This window comes from Lactuca virosa, chromosome 5 (genome assembly GCF_052849685.1).
Source record: "Lactuca virosa cultivar CGN04683 chromosome 5, Lactuca_virosa_CGN04683_v6, whole genome shotgun sequence".
Taxonomy (NCBI): Eukaryota; Viridiplantae; Streptophyta; class Magnoliopsida; order Asterales; family Asteraceae; genus Lactuca; species Lactuca virosa.
In genome coordinates, this window is record NC_136430.1 from 70731495 (window position 1) to 70752777 (window position 21283).

Sequence of the window (21283 nt, forward strand, 5' to 3'; positions counted from 1 at the left end):
CGACGAGTTCAAGGAAGAACTCAACGAGTCTAAGGCAATCTCCTTAGTTATGAAGATGGACTCGACGAGTTGTTCATACAACTCGACGAGTCACAGACTAGACACATTCATATGCGGATGATGAACTCGGCGAGTCGGATGAAGTTGGTCCCGATTGGGTGGTTGAAGGAGAACCCGTCGAGTTATTGCTAGACTCGACGAGTGGATTCGGGGTTGTATGGGGTTGGAAGAGTATGGACTCGACGAGTTGGTAGACCAACTCGACGAGTCAGGTCAACTGGATGTTGACCTTGGCCGTTGACTTTGACCAAGTTTGACCAGGGTTGACTTTTGGATTATTATGGTCCAAATGTTGTTTGGGGAATTGATAGTTCGGGAAGCCGAAGGGTCAGCGGTTCAGAAGTTGTCGGTTAGCAGTAAGAAGTGTTCAGCGAGTTTTCAGCAGTGCGAGGTGAGTCTCCTCACTGTTTGTATGGGTCTACGGCCACAATGCCGACCCAATTAGTTTATGTATGGTAGGAAGACCTGGGGGTTAGCCCTAGGCATTATGCATGAAAGATCAGGAGGAGGCTCCTGGCACACAGTATGTTATTATGTATGGTAGGAAGACCCGGGGGTTAGCCCTAGGCATTATGCATGAAAGACCAGGAGGAGGCTCCTGGCACACAGTATGTTATTATGTATGGTAGGAAGACCCGGGGGTTAGCGCTAGGCAATATGCATGAAAGACCAGTAGGAGGCTCCTGGCACACAGTATGTTATTATGTATGGTAGGAAGACCCGGGGGTTAGCCCTAGGCAATATGTATGAAAGACCAGGAGGTGGCTCCTGGCACACTGTATGCTATTTGTATGAAAGACCAGGGGTGGCTCCTGGCACACTGTATGCTGAGTAGCCTAGTAGAGTAGTATGTATAGTTGTCTTTGTGATGCTTGCATGGAAGACCAGGGGTGGCCCTTGGCACTTGTCTGTAAGACCCAGGGAGTGGCCCCAGGCTTGACAGGAAAGACCACGTGCGGCCTGTGGCATAACAGCAAGACTATGTTTGGCACATAGCACCTTACTTGATTATGGATATGTTTGTTATGTGTGGCTCATGGTTACGTATGGCATGTATGGATCAGTTGATATGTATGGTATGTGGTATCTGGGGAACTCACTAAGCTTCGTGCTTACGGTTTTCAGTTATTTGTTTCAGGTATTAATGTTGTTCCAAGGAAGGAGCTCGGGGCGATCGCAGCGCATCACACTACGTTTTCTGCACTAGATGATCTTTGGGATTAAAACTCTGATAATTGTTTTATTAAGAATGTTTTTAAATGATTGAGCAAGATTTACTAAGTGGTTTTTAATTAATTCAAACGAAATTTTTGGCCTTAAATTTTGGGATGTTACAGCGCTGCAGTCATGCCGACTCAGTTCCCTTCGAAAAGGAAGTACCTGAAACCATAACTAAAAACCGTAAGCACAAAACTTAGTTAGTTCCCCCATCATACCACATACCATACAATAAACATACTTCCAGACGTATCTGGGTGCCTGACCTACCCTGCTGAGAATATATGGGCGCTCAACCTACCCTTGTCAGGCATACCAGGGTGCCCGACCTACCCCTGTCAAGCATATCTGGGTGCTCAACCTACCCTGCCAGGCATATCTTGGTGCCCGACCTACCCTCCGGTTTATTTCAACCGGTTATGGGGACTATTCCACCCCCTACCACTACCACATAATAACATAGTATAACATACAGTCAGGCATATCTGGGTGCCCGACCTACCCTCCGGCTTATCCCAACCGGCTACGGGGTCTAACCTACCCCTCCTACCACTATCATATAATATCATAGCATACTAGCACATAAAACATAACAGATAGTGGCATACCATACAATTATCACAAAGACAATCATCTCAACTATATCAACTACTAGTGGGCCGGCCTTGGTGCCTTCGACCCACTTCTACTGGAAGGTAACTCACCTCGATAACTGTGAATAGCTGCAAAAACTCCTACTCTAAAATCAATCCCTCTCAGACTCCTACACATAAACATTTTCTTTAATTACTCTTTTCATACTCATAACCCCCTTAAGGGTCAACTTTGGTCAAGGTCATAGTCAAAGTCAACATCCTGGTCAAAGTCAACATTCTGGTCAAAGTCAACATCCTGGTTGACTCAACTCGTCGAGTTGGTCCATCAACTCGTCGAGTTCCATGAATCAGGAACCCTTAATCGCGATCCAACTCATCGAGTTCTTTCACAACTCGTCGAGTTCCTCCTTATCCATAGAATCGGGACTTCTTCAATTAACTCGCCAAGTCATCCTTGAACTCGTCGAGTTTTTCCCTTTACAGACTAGGGATACTTCGACCCAACTCGTCGAGTTCCTCTATGGAATCGACGAGTTCTTCAGTCTCATGAGTCATCTTAATAGATTAAGCTCTTATCCTTCATATCTAAGCCCCATACTTCATCTACATACTGAAAGTGTCCTTTTAAGGGTAAAGTTTCCAACTTTACCCGTTAATATCCCTACTTAATGGGTTTAGCTCAAACCCCAATTCTTTAAGATCTATATCTTGATCCAAAAGCCACAATACTTCAAACTAAAGCATAAAAATTGAGATCTAGACCCTAGATACCATATGAACACGTAAAGTCCTTGACTTTCTCTCCATGCATGGCCTTTTGGAGCTTAAAAGGCCAAAATGGCATCCTAAAGCTTTCATGGGACTTCCATGGCCATAAAGTTTGCACCTTTATGCCATGAAAGTCCTTCTATACCACAGATCTGAAAGAGTAATTACTTGGGACATCCAATACTCAAAAGCTAACAATATTGGACCAAGACATGGATAAATCACTCCAAAAATATATCTAAACATTGAATATACAAGATAGGAGCTTTATACCTCCAATGAACCAGAAATGGAGCTCAACTTTTGGATCTACTCTTCTCCTTCACTTCCTTGCTCCTTCTTCAAGTCTCTTCTTCTTCAAAACCTCAATAATGCACCAAAAGTGGGTCAAAACTCTCAAAAACGTATTAGGTTTTTGTGGCTAGGGTTTGGGACGATGGAGGCTGCAAATGAGGCCAACCTTTGGAGGTTAACATGTTTAAATAGGGTGCTAAACCCTGAAAATTAGAGTTTCATTCTGAAAGCTTTGCCCCATTCTTTCTTCTTCTTGGCTGCTAAATAGGAGGTTAACACTATATAATGAGGCTTGCATTCTTGAAAGCTTTGCCCCCATTCTTTCTTCTTCTTGGCCGAGAGAATCTTCCATCCCTCTTCATCTCTTCTCTAGTCTTGCACTTTGAAGATTTGATGCTTGCATTTTGCTTTCTTTGAACCATACTTGGGTTTGGTTCAAAACTTAAGAGTTTTACACAAAGAACTAGTGTTCTACATCAAGTTGAGTCATTGTTGGTGTCTCAAAGGTTCCACATTCTTCATCAACTTCCAAGCCTCCCAAGAGGACCCAAAGAACTACAAATGTTGTTATTTCTTCATCCTTCCTTTGGTTGGTGTTTTATCTTTTTATAACTTGCAAGAAGATCTTTGGTGGGTATAAAATGTTTATGTTATTTCAAAAATTAAAGTCTTCCGTTGCCATATTTCTCTAGTTTATGAAACTAATTTTGATTTAAAACCCCACAGAAAGTGCATTAGAAATGAGAAGAAGGAAAAAGTGGGGATGTTAATGACCCCACGTGTCATGCATAGTGGGGGTAATTTAGTCTTTTACATGTGTTAGCAATCAGTTAAAAGTTTATTCTATACATACTTGTTTCATTCTAGCACATTCTTTTCTTCTACAAATATTCTCCATTGTGAAGCTACATAATGAAAAACACAGAATGTGGATGTGGAGTTGAGGCTATAATACAAACATTACGTACTGCCAATAACTCAGGAAGGCCCTTTTATGCATGTCCCAAAAAGGTAATTTACCATTTGTTCATTTTCTGATGTTAACCCTAGTTTTCTTAACATGTACTAATTCAGACAAATAATTGGAATCAGGATGCTTATTCAGGTTTTATAGCTTGGGTTGATGAAATGCATTACAACAATGATGGTGCAATCATAACTAGGTTGTTTAGGTTGAACAAAAAGCTTCAATATGAGGTCTTTAAGTTGAAGGTGTACCTAATATGTAGTTGGGTATTTTTTTTGTGTTTAATTATGTACAAGTTGTATTCAAGGTCATTTGGGTTAAATCATGAACAACTTGTAATGTACTTTGTTTTGGTTTGTATGTTTAACATGAATGGTTGTTGTTTTAATTTGGTTATTGTATTACATTAAACTTAATGTCTTAATCACTGTGTTTTGGTTTGTATGTTTAACTTGTAATGTACTTTTTTTTGGTTTGTATGAACAACTTGTAATGTACTTTGTTTTAATTTGGTTATTGTATTACATTAAACTTAATGACTTAATCGTTACCAGGACCCTACATCTTATTCAAGGACCACAAGCAAATTATTGGACCACATGTGTTATGTAACGCCCGTGTTTCGAGGCTAAGCATTGATGTGATGATGTAATAGTTAGGGTCAACAAATGTAACTCATTTTGAAGTAATAAAAAAATAATTATTTGATTATTATGTGAATTTATGTGACAACTTGTAATGTACTTTGTTTTAATTTGGTTATTGTATTACATTAACCTTAATGACTTAATCGTTACAAGGACCCTACATCTTATTCAAGGACCACAAGCAAATTATTGGACCACATGTGTTATGTAACTCCCGTGTTTCGAGGCTAAGCATTGATTCGATTATGTAATAGTTAGTGTCAACAAATGTAACTCATTTTGAAGTAATAAAAAAAGAATTATTTGATTATTATGTGAATTATGTGAATTTATGTGCTTTATACTTGTTTATAATGATATAATAAATTAAGAATGAAAATAAGCTACAAAAATAAAATGTTAGATAAACCCGATATCTATGAAGAAAGTTGTAGTGGTCGTGACAAGCATTCCATAGATATACAGAACGCCGAAATCCGAATTAAAACGAAGAAGTTATGACCTGTCGAAGTTTTACGGCTAAACCGGCACGACACCGCGTAACGTAAAAAGTGAATTTTTGACAAATTACTTTTTAACCTTAGCAATCTAAATGAAAGTCGTAGTATACGTTAAACCGAGAGTGTGCATAAAAAGAACGTCCAAATCCGACTTCGTATGAGGAAGTTATTAATTTTCTAAGATTTAGCATAGCAGGGCACAGCCCGAAATTCGAATTTTAGATCGATCGATTTTTAGCCGACACAACCTAAATGAGAATTGAAGATCTCATTAATAGGAACTCAACGATAAAAAGACAGACGAAAACGGAGTCTGTATGTAGAAGATATGAATTTTACACGGCCATTTAATAGTGTAATCTTCTCATATTGTTAAATTTAAAATCGGTCAACAATTACCCAATGGAGTCAAAAGGAAAGTTGTAGATCTTGTCAATACCTACGCGTGGATATAAGGAACGTCAAAAACGGAGCTCGTATGCGGAAGTTATGAATTTTTTAAGATTGGTTGTTTTATCTGCGTCCAGCGCCACGTGACAGCACCAGGCGAAGCCGTGGTGCCCACGCAAGTCCACGACGTGGATTTAAGTGCCACGACGTGGAACGCCCCCAGACAGCCTATAAATAGAGGTGTAGATCACCCCCAAAACCCACACCAAAACCATTATTTCTCTCCCATTACCCCCAAAACCTCTCTTCCATTCCCTAGTACTTCCTAAGTGCTAGAAGCGAGTCCCGGAGCGCCCGAAGGCTCCAAGAAAAAGAGTTTTTCGGCTCAGAACTCTGTCCCCGCAGAGCCTGGTTTTCAAGCAAACCTCCCGGTTTTGTCGAAGCGAAGCGCTGTCTAAGTTAGAATCACCACCTTATCGAGTGAGTGCATAGTTACTTTCATCTTACACATAGATATGAAGTATGTTATATAAATTACGTGCTATGTGTGCATATTATTTGTTTACTTGAGATCCGTGTTGGATGAAAGATCTAAGCTTATTTCTTTTAGATCTTAACTCTTTCTTTCAGATCTGAACTTTTTCTTTCAGATCTAAACTTTTTCTTTCAGATCTAAACTTTTTCCTTCAGATGTAAACTTTTTCTTTTTAGATCTAAGACTTTTTTCTTCAGATCTGAACTGTATACGTATTTTTTTGTCAGATCTAAACCTTTTTCTTCAGATCTGAACTGTATATGTATTTTTTGGTCAGATCTAAACATTTTTCTTTCAGATCTAAACTGTATATGTAGTTTATACTTTGAGATCTATGTTGGGTGAAAGATTTGAACTTTGTTTTTCAGATCTAGACTATATATGTATTTTATATCTACAAATATGTTGGGTAAAACATGGGTAGATGAAATAGTTGACGTGTGATGAAATAAAATGATGAGAGACCTCGATGTTGACGTTGATCCAGTCATCTAGCAGAGTATGGATGACGACCATGGACTTTTCTAGACGGTCCAGTGGAACGCTAGCAGGCTTGCAACCTGTAGGTGTTTGTGAACGATGTGTTCACCGGTGTACTCCATCCCCCTCATGGTTGCCTTACGGAAATATATGGCTGAGGAATCCCCTTAGAAGTAGTGTCCATCCCAATGAAATTACTTAGGATAGGTCCCTTATAATAGATGCTTTAGGGACGTAAAGTGAGGATAACGGAATGGGTAATCGGGTTGAATGATTGTTGAAAATTAATAAACTTATTTATTGTGGGTTGAAAACCCTATGTGCTCACCAGGCTCCCCATCCTGACTCACTCAGGTTCTTGTATTACAGGTAGTGACACAAGAGCATAGATGTGATGATCTGATGAGAGATTATGGATTATAGGCCAGTAGAAATAAATAGAAATATTGTAAGGTCAATGTTGTTTTTGGTTTATGCTTTTGATCTGTATTGACGATGACATCCCGAGTTTTGTAATGTAATGAAAATACATTTCTTCGGAAATGCTTTTATCTATATTTTATGGGAACAAATTCCGCAACAATTTTCTTTAAAAGTATACTCTGATTTTCAAATAAAGCATAAACAAATCGGTCTTTTATGGCCGTGAAAATGGGGATGTCACATGTTAACTGATGTTACAAGGACCACATGTTCCCTTGTAACCTAACCAAATTAAGATTGATTCCTGGAACTATTGACCTAATGTTCCATTGGGTAACATGCGCTATGCACGATAAAGAAAACAAGTACATATCTTTCTTAAACAAACTAAGTTTCTCAAACAACATAAGTAGTACAAATAAGTCACAAACAAATAAACAAGTACATATGTTTCTCAAAGAAACAAAATTAGTACAAATCCAAACTTATCAACCTAGTACAACCCAATTCCAAACATAACAACTAAGTCCAACCAAACAAAACCATGTTCAAACATAACAAGTTCAAGGAAAACAGATCCTAATCATTAAGGTACAACGGGTTTGCACTAGTATCTCATTTCCCATCTTTGTCCTTAACCCTCTTAGCAAGTTTCATGTAACATCCCAAGTTCGGAAGCAAGAAGTTGAAGGGTGCTAAGTGAAAATAAACGAAGGGACTCGGCGAGTAGGTCTATTGACTCGCCGAGTCGAAGCGGGTGCCTGGCACGGGGTTAAGTGGCCTGACTCGGCGAGTCGGCGGCTGGACTCGACGAGTCAGTGCTGGTCGAGGAAAAAACCCTAATCTTCGGGGTTGCACCCTATTTAAAGGACTTAATGTCCTCCCCTCAGCTCCCTTAGCCCCCTTTGAGATCCAGAAACCCTAGAATCGTAAGTGAGAGCCATTGGAAGCAAATTGGAGCATTGTTAAGTGTTTTGTGAAGAGATATTGAAGATCAAGAAGCTTGGATCAAGGAAATTTGTGGAGATTCAGATTACTCTTCAGTAGGAGGTCGTTTTGGAGGTAATGAATCGTTATCCTTGGCTTTCTCCTTTCTAGATCCATCTTTCAAGGAAGTTTAGGGTTTGTTTGGAGATGATATGATGAGATCTTGGTGTATAAGTTAGATATGGAGTTGAAACTCCAGATCTGAGCTCTATTTGGATCAAAGATGCAGAAAGCCCTTTTGGTTGCTATGCAAAAGCCTTTCCCCAACGGTTAAGTTCCTTTCTAGCTTGGTTTTTGGTATTATGGGGCAAGAAGCACGTAAAGGTAGCAACTTTATGTTGCTAATGGACCTTAGAGACCCAGATCTATTGTTTGGAGCAAAAGAGTAGCTCTGTGATTCGAGATTATGAGAATGCACGTATGGACTCGGCGAGTCTAGGAGATGACTTGGCGAGTCGGGCTAGAAATCCGACTTTGAGTCGCGTAGTAACTCGGCGAGTCGCATGGATGACTCGGCGAGTCTTATGATGATGAGCTTGGACTCGACGAGTTGGAAGAACAACTCGGCGAGTCTGTTGAAGATTGCCTTGGACTCGGCGAGTCTGTTCTTGGACTCGGCGAGTCTGGTCGTGGAACCCTAGCCTTTTCTGGTTAAGCCGTGCCTCGGTGAGTTGAGGGACAACTCGGTGAGTTGAGCAGGATGGGACTCGAAGATTGTTGCACTCGACGAGTCTTGGGGTGACTCGGCGAGTTGAGTCGTGATTGGGAGTTTCTGAGTATAGGGACTCGAAGACTCAACGCGTTGACTCGGCGAGTAGGGTCAACCATGAAGGTTGACTTTGATTGAGGACTTTGACTTTGACCAAGGGTTGACCAGTTGACTTCCAAGGGTATTTTGGTAATTTTGGTATTTGTGCTTTGGTAGCGTGCTGTGGTGAAGTTCGTGTCGGTGGTCGGAGCAGCTTGGTCGTATCTTTTCAGTCGGCAATTACAGGTGAGTTATCCTCACTATATCGACAGGGTCTACGGCACCAAGGCCGACCCTTTATCGGATTGAAATCCGGATATCTGTTTGATATGTTATTGCTTGTTATGTCTGTATCCTGGTTATTAGGATGGTGTATGTTAGAGACCTGGTTAAGGTCGGTATCCTGGTATATAGGATGATGCTATGTTAGTGACCGGTTAGGTCGGTATCCTGGTTAAGGTGTTGCTATGATATGTGATCTGCTAGATCGGTTTGACTAGATGTGAATTGTTATATGATTATATGTTTATGTGCACATAATTGTTTGGACTGGGGTTGGGTTGAGGCGGGTCCTGCTTTGTGCTGTAGGCCAACATACCCAGGGCGGACCGGTTAGACCGAAGGCCCGGTGAGCGGTCCGGATAGGCTGAAGGCCCCAAGAGGGCGGACCAGACGTGCCGAGGCTCGGAGAGTGGACCAGATAGACTGAAGGCCCGGTGCGTGTGGACCAGTCATACTGTAGACTCGGAGAGTGGACCAAGTGGACTGAAGGCCGGGCGGGCGGACCAGTCACACTGTAGACTCGGAGAGAGAGTGGACCGGGTGGACTGAAGGCCTGGTGCAGGCCGACCAGTCACACTGTAGACTCGATATGCATGGCTGTTCTATTTGTGATATGTTATGAGTATGTTTATGTGTGGTTGATATTTTGGGGGTAGCTCACTAAGCTTTCGGGCTTACAGTTTCAGTGTATTGTTTCAGGTACTTCAGGAGATCGTGGCAAGGCGAAGGCGTGATCGTACCGCTCCTCATGTTTTATTATATGGTTCTGGGGGATACTCTGATGTTTAAACTATTTTGAAAACGAGATGTATGAACTTAATGGTTTTTGAATGAATTAAAATGTTTTAATTTGGCTCAATTTTTATGGGTGTTACAAGTTGGTATCAGAGCCTTGGTTTGAGTGAATTGGAGGAACATTCGTGTGAATCCAATCTCAAATCAAGGAGATATTTTCGAAAATAGTTTTCAAAAGGTTTTCAAAATAAGTAAAGGATGACGCAGAGGGTACGATCAGTCGGAGCCAGTAAGTAGACCCCAAAATACCATACAAGTTATTTGATTATGTGATATGTTAGAACAGCATGCTAGTACTAGGCTAGGGATCTTCAGGAATTGCATGATAGAATTGCCTGATTTGTGATGACTACTAGCCTAGGATTTTCTTGATATGAGATATTCAGTATTCCTCTAGGGGTGAGGATTGAGTGCTTGCTATGTATGTTTGTTCTTAGGGCGTTGTGGTGATAGTTGAGACAAATATGGGTAGGTGTGGAAGGTAGTATGGGCCCGTACTACTGAAAGCACAGGACCCATACGCGTGTCAAGGAAGTCACAACCCCTAGGCTGTTGGGTAGAGGTTAGTTCTCGGCGGTTATGCGAGGTATCTGAGGTTCTTGTGGCGTATTTGCAGTATGGCGATTACGAGACGTCTCGGGGCAGGATCCGGTTCGGGATCGGGATTAGGAGAGGGTGATCAGGATGGATCAGTACCACCCGAGGTTATTGGTTAGATGAGTACGGATGAGTTGGATGCCAGGATTCGCGAGATCCTGCATGATGAGGTTGCTGCTATGTTCCGGGCCGAGTTGCCAGACATGTTTGGGTCGATCAAGACCGCCATGGTTGAGTACTTTGATGAGCGCTATGCAGCTCTTACGGAGGCGGCGGCCGCGGCGGCTACAGCGGCTGTAGCAGCGGCAGGGGGAGGAACCGGTCGAGGTTTTCAGTATCGGGACTCCGATAATACGAAGCCCCCTTCTTTCGATGGAGTACAGGATCCGATCGTTTCTATGAGATGGTTGTCAGACGTGGAGGGTTGTTTCTTCACGTGTTCATGCCCTGCGGATCAGAGGGTGAGGTGTGCTCTGAACCTTTTGAGGCTCGGGGCGAAGGATTGGTGGAGGTTGACTACGGGATCTTATTCGGATGCGCAGCGGGCTGCGGTTACTTGGGATCAGTTCCGGGAGATGTTCAGCACTCGTTATGTTCCACGGGTTGAGAGAGAGAGGTTGGCTCAGGAGTTCCTGGAGCTGAAGCAGGATTCAGAGTCGGTGACGGAGATCACCAGGATGTTCACTGAGAGGACGATGTTTTGCCCGGAGTTTGCTTCGGAGCAGGCTCAGATGTCCCGATATCTGAGTATGCTCAAGAGGGATATCAGGCAGTTTGTGTCCACGCAAAGGTGTGATACCTTGTTAGAGTTGCAGGAGGCCGCCAGACGGCGGGAGTTAGAGATGGAGTTGCAGTTACGAGAACAGAGGCAGGCCCCGGTGCAGTCGCAGCCGGCGCCGAAACGGTCCAAAACCGTTGACTCTAGGGTTGGAGGTCAGAGCAGCCACACTTGTGAGAAGTGTGGGAAGGGTCATACCGGAGTTTGTAGGTCCGGTGGTGCGTGTCGCAAGTGTGGGAAAGAGGGGCATTATGTGAGGGATTGCCGTCAGTCGGTCCCGGCTCAGGATATGAGGATCTGTTATCATTGTCATCAGGTTGAACACTTGAGGGTCAACTGTCCACAGCTTGTTGCAAGACCGGTGCAGGCTCCAGCACCGGCCACTTTGAGGATTACAGGTGGAGGTCAGGGGGGAGCGGAGCCTCCGAGGGCACAGGGACGTGTTTTCCAGCTTATAGCAGAGGAGGTCAGGACAGAGCCGGATGCAGCTGCGGGTATGTTTCCATCTTGTTATCTTGTTGATTATGTGGTATTATAAATCTATTCGTTTTTTTTCGCATGAATCGTGGTATATTTGAGGATCTTAGTAGTTAGGGGTTGTAGTCGGTTAGCATCCAAGAGGATAGATGATCGGAAGATTGGATATGCGATCTCGTTGCTAGGAATAGCGACTGCGATGCAAGAAGTGTTCAGTTGGGATTCAAACTTCCTTGGAGTTCGGGATGTGCGACGTCAGGAGAGTGTTCTGCGGAGATTGCTCGCTCCGGAGGGATTTAGTTCCGGGAAAGGAGGGGGAACTTTATCAAGTAAGGTCGATCGAGTTACGCCGGTTTGTCAGCGGAAGTTAGTAGTTGGTACACTAAGTGGGGAGAATTGGAAAATTCTCCGGTAAAATAGCAATTATCCAAGGTTGGTTAGTTGCTTAGAATTATCAGTGTTGTTAGCCGAGAGTGTGGCATGATTGGAGCAAGTGATAGACAAGTGGGGCAGGGAACAGACCATGGTTTCAGGTGAGGTAGTTGGTCGATGCGAGGCCTGGGTTTAGGCCATGGAAAGGATTCCGGGAACGGAGCTGGAGTTCGGAACCCCAAGAGGGCTAGAACAGACTGCATGGGAAAGATTCCCGAGAAGAATGGTTTAGGGCGATGTACGGCAGTTTCGAGCGGCCCGGATAGACTGAAGGCCGGAGGGCGTACCAGTCAAGTCGAAGGCTCGGAGAATGGTCCAGACTGAAGGCCTAGGAGGGCGGTCCAGACATGCTGAAGGTTCTGAGAGTGGTCCAGATAGGCTGAAGGCCTGGAAAGGCGATCCAGTCATGCTGAAGACTCTGTATGTGTTAGTGGATCTGTATGCGGAGAATGGGTGATTATGTCGCCATGTAATAGCAATCGATATGGTCTGGCCCCAAGTATTGATCATGATGATGAAGTTGGCTGGAGGCCGTGCGTGGGCCTTGTAGTTATGGGATCGGATTCGGAGTATATGGGGGTTCAAGAATAGCAGTTGCTCTACATGGTTAGTATAGAGTGGAGTTTAGCTCGGTGGCACTTATAGGTGCGGTAAGGGTTGTCGAGTAGATTTCCTGGAAAGGAAATGTATGTAACTCCGGAAGGAGTGTGGGTCCTCTGAATGGAGGGCAGCAGAGTAAATGAATGATCGGAAGTGCTTCAGGTATTGGTAGTAAGCACTGGGATTGTACCAGATATATGGAGTACATACGGGTTGGATGCCCGTTGAGGTTATGGCAATGTTGGATGATGCGCAGGCATGTTTCCAGTCTCCTTGGAAGAGGAGGAGGATAGTGGTTCCAGATTGGAGATCAGGACAGAGGAAGGTGAGTCAGCAGGATAACAGACTCGGGAGTAGTCTGGGCCGGTGCTGAGGACTGTATAAGGATATCACAGCCGGAGGTCAAGGACCTAGAGATCGTGATAGGGAGGTGTGAGTGGGTTGCACTCCGTGGTGTCGAACCGAAGGGTTCGAGGGTGACGCAAGGACAAGGTCCCTAGTTCCAAGTATGGTTGTAGACTTGAGTTATGTATGTGGAGGTATTCCAATCTGGGGTATTCCATCATGAGGATTCGTTCCAGGTTGCAAGTTATCAGGTTTATCGCCAATTTTGGGCGAAGGAAGATGGTTAGTGTCTTGGCAGAGCTCAGTGGGTGTTTATGGTACCCAGTTTTCGTAGGTGGCGAATGAATGCGTAAGACGGAAGTATGGTAGTGTCTTTAGGTGGCACTTAGTTGATGAGTGTTGTCATCAGGGAAAAGAAGTCGGTGGCCGACTTGAAGCAGTTGATCAGGACCCAGTAAGGGAAGAAATCGATTTTAGGGATTCGATAACTGTGTTTGAAGGAATCTGGGTCGGTGAGAGATCAGTGGATGCATTGTGGGAGTATCATCCGGAAGTTTGTGTTGCCGTAGGCTTCGAGGACGAAGCCTAATTTAAGTGGGGGAGAATTGTAACATCCCAAGTTCGGAAGCAAGAAGTTGAAGGGTGCTAAGTGAAAATAAACGAAGGGACTCGGCGAGTAGGTCTCTTGACTCGCCGAGTCGAAGCGGGTGCCTGGCACGGGGTTAAGTGGCCTGACTCGGCGAGTCGGCGGCTGGACTCGACGAGTCAGTGCTGGTCGAGGAAAAAACCCTAATCTTCGGGGTTGCACCCTATTTAAAGGACTTAATGTCCTCCCCTCAGCTCCCTTAGCCCCCTTTGAGATCCAGAAACCCTAGAATCGTGAGTGAGAGCCATTGGAAGCAAATTGGAGCATTGTTAAGTGTTTTGTGAAGAGATATTGAAGATCAAGAAGCTTGGATCAAGGAGATTTGTGGAGATTCAGATTACTCTTCAGTAGGAGGTCGTTTTGGAGGTAATGAATCGTTATCCTTGGCTTTCTCCTTTCTAGATCCATCTTTCATGGAAGTTTAGGGTTTGTCTGGAGATGATATGATGAGATCTTGGTGTATAAGTTAGATATGGAGTTGAAACTCCAGATCTGAGCTCTATTTGGATCAAAGATGCAGAAAGCCCTTTTGGTTGCTATGCAACAGCCTTTCCCCAAGGGTTAAGTCCCATTCTAGCTTGGTTTTTGGTATTATGGGGCAAGAAGCACGTAAAGGTAGCAACTTTATGTTGCTAATGGACCTTAGAGACCCAGATCTATTGTTTGGAGCAAAGGAGTAGCTCTGTGATTCGAGATTATGAGAATGCACGTATGGACTCGGCGAGTCGGGCTAGAAATCAGACTTTGAGTCGCGTAGTAACTCGGTGAGTCGCATGGGTGACTCGGCGAGTCTTATGATGATGAGCTTGGACTCGACGAGTTGGAAGAACAACTTGGCGAGTCTATTGAAGATTGCCTTGGACTCGGCGACTCTGTTCTTGGACTCGGCGAGTCTGGTCGTGGAACCCTAGCCTTTTCTGGTTAAGCCGTGTGATGCGACATCGACCTCCAGCTGGCCTTCTGGTCTTCTGCTGGGGCGGAGATCTGCTCGTCACAACCAGAGAGATATGTTAGAGCCGTCCCAGGGACTGTGCCCCAGGAGCGGACTCCGACGGTCAAGTTAGATCAGCTAGAAGATATGAGATGGTTCTCCTTAGCTGGAGAGGACAATCTTGGTGCTAGTAGTGATGTATGGTGGCTGACGGCGGTGGGTGGCGGCTGAGCCAAGGGGAAGATCCCCCTTCATGGAGGAGGTACTGTTCATTATATAGGGGACAATTAGGTCAGGCCTTGGGCCAGCCCAATTCAGGCCCAGCTGGCAAGGAGTTGGGCGAGGCCACCCGGAGGCGCCGGGCGAGGCTGGCGGGCGCGCATTAGGCAAGGCTGGCGGGCGCGCACCAGGAAAGGTTGGCAAGGGAGCGCCAAGCCAGGGAGCGCCAGGCTAGGCCGACAGGAGAGTCCCCAGCAGGGCTGGCAAGGGAGAGCCAGGCCGGGCCGGCGGGAGAGTCCCCAGCAAGGCTGGCAAGGGAGCGCCAGGCGAGGCTGGCGCGTCGGAGCTGTCTAGGCCATGCTAGCGGACCATATATCATCAAGTCCCCCAGTCTGATGTTATTGGTACGCGGCCAATGACATCAGACTGGACTAAGTCGTATAAACCAACAGGAGAGTCCCCAGCGAGGCTGGCAAGGGAGTCCCCGGCAAGGTTGGCAGGAGCGCGCCAGGCCAGGCTGGCGCGCTAGAGTAGTCTGGTTCATACTAATGGACCATATATCATCAAGTCCCCCCAGTCTGGTGTTATTGGTACGCGGCCAATGACATCGGACTGGAACTAGTCATATAAATTGTGCGTCGTCAAGTCCCCCTAGTCTGATGCGATTGGGTTGCTGACAATCGGATCGGACTAGATAAAGCACCAATACAATAAATAATAAAGAGAAATGATCGAACCTCGCCCACGAGAGCCGTGGGGTTATGCGATGAGCCAAACGTTGCCTATGCAGCTTGAGCTGACTCGATACTCCTTCATTGAGAGGAGTGCGAGCTGATCGGTGCAACGCAACTTACCTGTTGCTGCGACCATTCAATCCCTGAGACTGTTATCCGTCGTGATTGTTGTGGTAGCCATGCGAGATGGGATGCCACCAGTAACCATCTACATAGTCTGCATTAATAACTGTCTTGAGGGTCTTTCTTGCTCGGGCTACACCTAGCTGGATTCCCCCCCAGTCTGATGTGGGTAGCGTAGGTAGCCATATCAGACTATGTTGTCAAACCAATAAACCGTAAGGCTGTTGACCATAATATAAGTGGAAGAGATTCCAAGAGCTGTGTGATTAGGTTGCTAGCGAGGGTCACATAGCGAGACTATTGTCGATAGCCAGACAACAGAATTGTTGAGGGATAGGCAGTGAGGCTATAGGTTGGGGTTGCATAGCAAGACCATTTCTGAGAGCCAGAAAACAGAGGTGCTGTGGGGTACGCGACGAAGCTACAGGTAGGGTTCCACAGCGAGACCATTTCCGAGAGCCAGGAAACAGAGATGTTGTGGGGTACGAGGCGAGGCTACAGGTAGGGTTGCACAGCGAGACCATTTCCGAGAGATAGGAAACAGAGATGCTGTGGAGTCGTAGGTAGCAAGGCCACTGTCGGGATGACCTTCTTGCTAGAGAGTAACCTTACTATAACAAGTTGTAATGTGGATAACACTTCATCAATCGTCCGAGCACAAGAGAACCATGATGATTGAGAGAGAGGAAACATCGTGATCATTGTGTTAGACGTGGAATAAGCTTGTGATGTGCGACTTATGGTGCGCGATTTATGTTATGTGACTTAGGAGAGTAGCTCGGGCTTAGCAGCCAGCGGACGTGGAGATGTCATGCGGGAAAACATCGCGTGTAATGGATCGGGTTTGGCTGCTAACAATCGTGGATAACTCATGCGGAAGAGCGTCGCGTGGAATGGATCGGGCTTGGCTGCCAGCGATCGTAGGTAGATCACGCGGAAGAGCGTCGCGTGGAATGGTCGGAGCAAGTTGCTATAATAGAGTCGGGCTGGGAAGCCAGGCGACTCGAGGCGGGGGTACTGAACCTCGTATGCGGAGCGTGCCGCTATAATGGAGTCGGGCTGAGAAGCCAGGCGACTCAAGGCGAGGGTACTGAACCTCGCATGCGGAGCTTGCCGCTATAAGGAGTCGGGCTAAGAAGCCAGGCGACTCGAGGCGAGGGTACTGAACCTCGCACGCGGAGCTTGCCGCTATAATGGAGTCGGGCTGAGAAGCCAGGAGACTCCAGGCGAGGGTACTGAACCTCGCATGATTGGGCGTAGCACCCCACAGTCTATGCGTCTAGCTCGGGTGATCAGTTTGGGTTAAAGTGGAATGGTACCTGATGCTTTGCTGCATCGCTAGTCGTACTAATAACTGATGCCTCGCTGTTTTGACTGTTTGTCGAAGGCTATGCGGGGGGTGCTACTTAGAGTTGAATAGTGTAGCTACCGTCAAGTGGTGCGTAGCGAGACCGCCGTCGAGAGCCGGTCATCACGGCTGTTGAGAACTGAGTACCGAGCTGCTAGCGATAGATGAGCAGCACGACCGCTGAAAGCTGGGCAACGAGACTACCGAGGGTTGAACAGCGGGGCTGATCTTCCGATTCGGAATATTAATATCACCTCGGGAGTGCACTATCATGCATAACATCAGCTCTTCATGTACTTTAACTCTGCCCCTTCGGAATCACTTATGCATGGTGTCGTACCAACCCTACTCCCCCCCCCCCTTTTTTTTCTTAGAGGGGCGAAGAAAAGGGAAATATGGATGTACAACTGCTGAAAGCTGAGATACATAGCTGCTGGAAAGAGCTAGGCGACATTAGTGCTAACAAAAGGCGGATAGCACGGCTGCCGAGAGCTAAGCAGCGCAACTGCTGGGAGTCAGACAAAGTAGCTGCTGATGGTTGGGCTTTGCAGCTGCTGAGCTAGGTCGTGTCGCTGCTGAAGGTCGAGTTGTGCGACTACTAAGAGCTGGGCAGTAAGACTAGCGGGGGTCGGTCAACATGAATGTGAGAGTTGATTAGCGAGACCTCCCGGGATTGGTCAACACGGCTGCTGATGACCGCGCAGCGCAGTTATTGATGGCTATTTCGAAATGCTTCACGAGTAGTAGTAGTAATGTACTACTCTTCTCCCTCCCCTTTTTTTTTGAAAATCGAGTGATCCGGACCGCAATGCGTGTTCTGAAAACGTATTTGCTGGGCGGAGCTTGCGGCGTGCGAGTATAAAATTGCTAATTTTTGTCTTGCAAAATTGGATCATTTTTGCATTGGAGGCAGCCCATTAAATATCAATTTATATGAAACCTAAACTGTCACAGCCCAAAATCGCTATTATTTCTTGTTAGAGCCCGCGAATAATCAGCCCAAGTTCATATTCTCCTTCTTTTCTCCTCTTTTTTTTTTGTTTTTTTTTTTTTGAAAACTCCGAGTGTTCCAGCCCTGGGTCGCAACGCATTTTTTAGAATCTGGCTTGTTGATTAAAGTTACAACATTTGAGTATTGATTGACAGACTAATTTATTTTTGCAAAAAAAATTGGGTCGTTCTTCCCTTTTAGTCCATCAGAATTAAGAACTAGAGCCCAAAGTGACAAAATAAATTCGGGAGCCCATATGTGAATATGTATGTGAGAAGCCCAAATCATAGTTTTGGCAGTCCATAGCAAGTGATACCCGATGCTGGTTTTGTTTAGTCTGTATAGCACTTGCGGGCCCACCCTAATTTGTTAATTTGTTTTATAATCAGTTTACAGGGAAAAAACCTTTCAGTTGCATCTCGTTTTACGTTTTCCCTATGGAGGCGCCAAAGAATGGACGCCTGTCGTCCTGCCATTGAAATTGGTCGACGAATGGAGGTGCTCGATAGCCGGATTTTGGGGTTGTGGTCGGCGGAGCGAAGGTTGATGAGAACTCCGATGCTTCTTCTTCTTTTCTTCTCTCTTTTTTTTGTTTGTTGGAGTTTAATGGTGCGCAGGTGGAGACCGGTGGTGATGATTGGAGGCAGCCCAGCAGTGGCGTGATGTCGCAGAAGATCGACGAGTGTGGAAAGAGATCGGTGACCGGCGGGCGTTGCTTTTGCTGGGTTATTTGTGCTGCAGGTTCGACGGAGATGATGATGGCCGGTGGTGTTGTAACTCCGGCCGCCGACAATTATGTGTGAAGAACACTGGGATCGAAGAATGGTCCTTGTGGGTCGTCTCCTGAGGAAGATGGTTGATTGGGGTTACGACTCCGACAATATATCGAGAAAACAAGCAGTCGGAGACTAGATATGGTTCGGCTATAGTGGATCTGTAGTTGGCGATTGGATGTCATCGAACATAAGGTAGGTCGGAGCAACGCTTTCGTTACAGCTAGGGCTTCTGTGGTTAAGGTCGGAAGTGCTTGGTGGTAGAGTAATGGCAGTCTATTGGTGGGTCGACCAGTGATTAACTTCGGCGAGAGGCAATGATCCCTCGAGAAGGTTTTCGATGGCTCATTATTTGGAGAAGACCGGCGGCTGTGGTGACTTGGATTGGGCCAGTAGATGGAGCAGCAGTAATCAACGACCAGCTACGGTGGTTGCGATGAGACTGTTCCGATGTTGAAGTCGACGATGGGAAAAGGTTGGGATGTCACGACAGTGGTACGCAGTGGTGGACCTAGTGGGTCCCAATCTTGATCTTTGTCTTTTTAGTTGATTTTTAGTTGACTTTTGATAGGTTTGAATTTGTGGGGCCCATAGAAGATGTAATAGCACAGAAAAGATGTAACATGTATAGATGGTATAGCTGATTACCACCCCCCTCCCTTTTTTTTCTTTTTGGTCGGCCATGAAACAACAGAGAGCTGTATACAGCTTTGTATCTCACCATTTTTTTGTTGATATGAAAAGGAAGCACCACTAAATTTTGTGTATCCGTCTCCTTTTTCTTCTTTTTTTACTACTTTCTTTCAACAATTCATCTCTACTCTCTCTCTCTCTTTTTTTTTAAACCATTTACTGATGGTAAAAATTACTTTACCAATGTCTTTAAATGTATAAGGAGTACAGCCCAACTTAATCAAACTTATACACATAAACTCATTACTAAAATGAAGTTTTAATAATACGTTAATCGGAAGACGGTAAAATTTATAAAAGCTTTCTTTCTTCCCAACATCTCTCGTAAGTCATCACAGAGGATGTCAAAACTGATGTGAGATAAAAATATGTTTTGTGAAAGTTTGAGAGGATAAAATATTTACAGAAACTTATTTTCTTCCTTCTAGATTCTAAACAAATTGAATCAACTTGTTCATGGAAAATCACAAATAAGATTTTTTGAAAAATATCTCTTTCTGAAAGGGTTTTGTAAAATGTACAAGTTACACAGCTGTATGTATAAATGAATGCTTCAGGAATTGAAGTTCTATGCATAAAATCTAAACTAAAATTGTTTTTATGTAACATATAAACTAAAAATGAAGTAAAAACTCATAAAAATTTATTTTCTCTGAAGTTGCTTAACAAACCCCCAACATATAAACAAAAACGGATCTAAAAAGGTTTTTGCAAGCTTGGGGAATGTTTGAAAGGCCAAATGATTCTAAGACAGATCTGAAAAGGTCTTGGCAAGAACCAAATGGATCTTAAACAGATCTTGGCAAAGGCCAAACGGATCTGATGAGGTTTCCTTCTCATAAAACCTTTTTCCTCTACAACTTCCTCAACAAGCTATCAGAATATGAGCAACAAACAGATCTGAGAAATTTTTGCTTCATTTTCTAATCTTTTAAAGAAAATAGACAGCTTTGAAAGAGTTTTGCAAAGAAACCATAAATTGAAGATGATTTCTCTACAACATAGACTGAAATAAAGTAACCAAAATGTTCTTCAACTCTCAAGTTGCTTGGATAAAGCACCAAAATATGAACAAAGATGGAGAAGAGCTCCTAAGAACCTCTTCTCTCCCCGAATATTTCAGTAAAAAACGGGTCTGAGTTGGTGTTTTGAAACTTGAGATCTGATTAAGTAAACAAAAACTTTCAAATCTAGAGATCTGAGCTAAAAATGAAGTAGATCAACAGATCTGAAAAAAAAGTCATCAGATCCAAAGATCTGAAACATAGCTAATCAGATCTGGATATATCTTTGCCAAGATCCAAACGAATCTGAACTAAGGAATGTAGAACTGAACAGATCTGAGCAAACCTTAGATGAGAACACATCAGATCTGAAGGGATCTGGGCAAAAACGAGCTTGAGACCAACTAAGGCTTTTACCACTTGCTCGAATCCGGGATGGCGCCAAATGATGCGACATCGACCTCCGGCTGGCCTTCTGGTCTTCTGCTGCGGCGGAGATCTGCTAGTCACAATCAGAGAGATGTGTTAGAGCCGTCCCAGGGACTGTGCCCCGGGAGCGGACTTCGACGGTCAAGTTAGATCAGCTAGAAGATCTGAGATGGTTCTCCTTAGCTGGAGAGGACCATCTTGGTGCTAGTAGTGATGTATGGTGGCTGACGGCGGCGGGTGGCGGCTGAGCCACCCAGACGGAGTGTAGTATGGCGGCTGAGCCAAGGGGAAGATCCCCCTCCATGGAGGAGGTACAGTTCATTATATAGGGGACAATTAGGTCAGGCCTTGGGCCAGCCCAATTCAGGCCCAGCTAGCAAGGAGCTAGGCGAGGCTGCCTGGAGGCTGGCGGGCGCGCACCAGGCAAGGCTGGCGGGCGCACACCAGGAAAGGTTGGCAAGGGAGCGCCAAGC

The 21283-nt window shown here is 45.0% G+C and overlaps 1 long non-coding RNA gene across 1 annotated transcript; it reads left to right on the plus strand.

The window, feature by feature from the left end:
- Positions 1 to 18233: 18233 nt before the first annotated feature.
- LOC145115872 (uncharacterized) lies at positions 18234 to 19451 on the plus strand. Its single transcript, XR_013711749.1, has 2 exons — positions 18234 to 18453; positions 18529 to 19451. It is a non-coding gene; the product is annotated as an uncharacterized LOC145115872 (long non-coding RNA).
- Positions 19452 to 21283: the final 1832 nt, after the last annotated feature.